At 46.1% G+C, this 4,146-nt stretch overlaps 1 long non-coding RNA gene across 1 annotated transcript; it reads left to right on the top strand.

Moving 5' to 3' along the window:
• Positions 1–3,248: 3,248 nt before the first annotated feature.
• Positions 3,249–3,820, top strand: LOC141576013 (uncharacterized). Its single transcript, XR_012504176.1, has 2 exons — positions 3,249–3,386; positions 3,757–3,820. It is a non-coding gene; the product is annotated as an uncharacterized LOC141576013 (long non-coding RNA).
• Positions 3,821–4,146: the final 326 nt, after the last annotated feature.

Raw genomic sequence — 4,146 nt, 5'->3', positions numbered from 1 at the left:
TTTGCAGACAGACACACACACACACACACAGACACACACACACTCACAGACACTCACCCACACAGCGGTCACCTGGCTATCTTGTGGACAGTTCATTCATGGGATGTTAGAGTTTGCAGCTGGCTTTGGGCAAATCACAGCCTGAATGAGTATATTTAGACCACTTTTAGTATTGTTGGGATAAACAGATTCATAAAAACATGCCAGGTTTCAAGAGAGTTTCAATAATTAATTTTAGGGATGGAGTAGGTAGCAAATACTCGGCTAGAATTACCTATCCGCAGACAGCCTGCTCTTGAAAGAAAACCCTCTGGGCGATGAGCTATTTATAGCACTATTTTAAAAGGTTACCTTGTGGAAAGGCAACATCTCTTTGGGAGTTAAATCCTGGAGCTGCCTGGCAGAAAAAGTGGTACTTGGAAATCACACGTTGTCATGGCAGCGTGAAACCTTACGGTGTGACTGTCGCTTTGTGCAGTGAGCATATGACCACAAAGCCTTGAACTTCTGTGAGAAGCTGTGTTGCTCTCCTGAGCCCAGAAGCCCTTCCAGATGGCAGAGCAGAGACAGGCTTCCTTAATGCTTTAAGGTAAAATAGTGCACGGCAGAGTGCAAGGAAACACGATCCTCCAAAAAGCAAATGGAAGGAATCTGTCATTTTAGAAGACTAAAATTATCAAAGACACTTCATGTCTCCAGGAAAATAATGGAGAGGAAGTCAGGCACTGTGGTTTTCTTGAATAGGTTTTAGCTCATGTGCACCATGAGACATTCTTTAGGAAAGTCCATTTTTCACACATTTACGGGGATAATTTGCCTCAGATCTGCAATGACGGCTTGAAACCACATGCGTTTTTGAAACTGCCAATCCAGGGGAATGCCTTGGGTATCTGAGTTTTTTTTTTTTTTTTTTTTTTTTTAATACTTAAATTAGATCTATGCAGAGTGTGGAAAGAGCAGATAACTGGCAATACAGACCAACAGTAAAAGCAAATAAGAAAAGAAACTTTCTTTGAGCAGACAAAGTGAAGTGAGTCTTCAGCTGTTATCAACCCAGTTACATGTAGCGAATGAGCGAATCATTTCAGAGATAATGAGACATTGAGTTTCCTGGTTCACTGTTTATAAAACCAACAATTACAGATGGAAACTATTCATTCTGAGATTTAAGGAGGAAAAAGCAGAAAAAAAAAAATTAAGAGCCTTTTAATGCCAGAGCATGCCGTGGACAACTGAAGCAGGGCCGTCCTGAGTCTCCCACGAGGGGAGACGGCAGGTCTTTGAGAGGAGGGATGGGCAGGGCCCACGTACTGTGGTTCTGGTTCTGGTTGTGACCCGGGCATGGCCTCCAGCCCACAGTGGGACCCACGTGGTCCCAGGGCTGGGCCACCCACAGACTCTGTATAGCATCCTGGGATGTGAGAGATTCCTTGTGAAGTAAATGATGAAGCAGGTGGAGGTTCTGGTCACTGGAAGGCCAGCGATGGACAAGAAATGCCGCACAGCTACCTCCATTGTCAGCAAGCTTCTCTCTCTGAATCATTTAAGGCCTGGGTGGGGGAGTTTGTGAGCGTCTAGTGATCAAATTTTTTTTATTTTTTTATTTTTTGGGGGTAATTAGGTTTATTTATTTATTTACTCTTAGAGGAGGTGCTGGGGATTGAACCCAGGACCTCATGCATGCTGAGCATGCGCTCTACCACAGAGATACATGCTCCTCCCACATGTTTATTACTTATTTTCAGCACATTTCCATAGAAGAGGCTTTGTTTTTGAATACCCTTGTGAACTGTAACATATTCTCAGTATTTAATTAGGCAATTAGCTTCAGTTGTTTATATGAAAATTTGTTTACGTGTTTTAAGCATTTGTCCTGAAACACATCTTTTTTTAATTGAATTTTTTTTTTTTTGGAATTAGAAGACAAAGACTGAATTTTTTTAACATTTAAAAAAATTTGAAGTATCCTTTTTTACATTATCAATTTGTAAAGTTTCAGTGGACAAAGATAAACTTCAGCTCAGCCCTGGTCCTAATGAACAAAAATTCTGAAATTAGCAAAAATTTAAAAACTCAGGACCTTTTAATGTCTTAACAGGTCTCCTTAACCAAACGTAAGCCTCCAGTTAACAGCAGTCACACTACTGGTCACAGCTGTAAATGGTTTTGCAGCTGTAAGCTAAATACTAGAATCCATGTCCTTAAAAATATTAGCATGAATTTCCCATCATTAAAAAATACTCATTTGATTCTGTATAATCCTTGCGGAACTTATTTTGCAATATATTAATGATGATGTATCACTTGAGGAAGTCTGACCTAATTTCCTAGAAAACAGTTCGTTAAAATCTCAAAACATTCATCTCTATGTTACTTTTTCCTCCAAAGAAAATGTATTATTTAGAAAACAAAACGCTGTTGCCCTGCGATAAGCTTTTTTTTTTTTTTTAAATGAGCCAACACAACGGAATAAAATACACGGTCTGTCGTGGCTGAGTCACTTCCTGTTTCAGTACCAAGAATGTCATCAGCTAGACTCCGACCCGCACCGTTTGTCACCGCGTGTGCGGCCTTGTTGGTACGTGTTGCCAGGAACAAGCTCTTAGGGAGAGAGACGCTCGCCTTCTAACACCAAGAAGGAAACGTCCACTGCGCGGTTCTGGCAGCTGCGGCTGCCGTGTCTGCTATTTGTGCTGCGGCCGAAGCTGCCCCAGTGGAAGGGATGGGGCCTGCCTGGCAGCGTAAGCGGGGCCGCAGCCCTGCCCGGGGAAGTCCTCATCTACTCCTGCCCCCAGAGCTCCAGCACAAACGCACGCTGGCTTCCCGAGATGGAGAGGTTTGCTCCCACCGTGCGGACCTCCGGAGACCTGAACTTTTGCCTGGCGTGGCTCCTCAGTGACCATTTGATCTTGGCCTGTCCTTTCCACATCAACAAAGTGATGGTGTTGGATGGCATGATCTCTGAGCCTCCCTCCAGTTTAAAAAAAAAAAAAAAACAAACAAAAAAAACCCTCTACAGCTCTTTCCTAGAACCATGAAATCAAGTGGGCACTATTTGCAGGACCGGGGTCTGATGCTTCCTGAATTCACCACCTGCCCCACCCCCTGAGACCTCCCGGGGCTAATTTTAAAGGATTTATCTGTGTGACTCACGGTCATGCTGCCTTCAGGGCAGGATGCTTCTGCCTCAGTGCTAGCATTTGTGCAAGTCGCTGTAACTCAGCAGCTGAAGGATTCCAGACAGGGCTGCTGGTCAGATCAACAGGAAGACAGGGTCCAGAGCGCAGAGGACACAGGCGGGGGTTGGGAGGAGGAGAACCTAGGCCTCCAGTCCACACACGTCTGGAATGCTATCCTGGGCTGCCTTCGATGGTGACGTGATTTGGGTGAGATTCTCAGTCATTGAGACCCACTTGGAGGACCTTCCAGGTTTACCTGCAGGAAGCCACGTGGGTGACTCACTGGGTGTCACAGTCCCCTTAGAGTAAGAATGAAACAGCATCTTATCAGTGGGGGGAGGACTTCCTGCGGTGCAGGGGGACCCGTAGACAAACACTGAGTCGTGGCTGGGCCCCAATTTAAGTCTTGTTGCCTACGTGGGCGGGTCTGGGCTCCCACCATTTCTCTTTCAGAATTCCCATAGAGAATTCCATTCTGGCCGTGCTGCTCTCTCAAGTGTGGGTTAAAGCTTCATCCAGAGTTCCACTCTAAAGGCATCACTTAAGTTGTAATAATTAACATCTTATTTGCATTCAGGAGAATCGTACACCGTGGAGGTAGGCATTCTGCAATTGCGAAGGAAATGTTTGCTCTCAGTTGTGAGAATGAGTGAGATGGGCAGGACCCTGCCTTCCTGCCCCTGAGCCCGAGGTGGCCTTCTGTGTGAGTCAGGTATGAGCCCGGCTGAGGCAGGCTTGGTTGTAACCGTCCGCCTGATGCCCCGTGCGGTCCCTGTGCATCTGTGATCAGTGCCAAGACCCCTGACTCCTTCTGTGCTTCACGTGGACCATGGTGAAGACGCTGCTGCTGCTGTGGCAGGTGGAAGTGTGCTCCTACCCCCTCCTGCTGAAGCCTGAGACTCCTGGGGGGGCGTGGCTCCTGTCAGACACGCCCCCCTCAGGAGGTGGGCCTCAGGCCTGGGTTACA

This window comes from Camelus bactrianus, chromosome 35 (assembly GCF_048773025.1).
Source record: "Camelus bactrianus isolate YW-2024 breed Bactrian camel chromosome 35, ASM4877302v1, whole genome shotgun sequence".
Classification (NCBI taxonomy): Eukaryota; Metazoa; Chordata; class Mammalia; order Artiodactyla; family Camelidae; genus Camelus; species Camelus bactrianus.
This window is presented reverse-complemented; position numbering and strand designations above follow the sequence as displayed.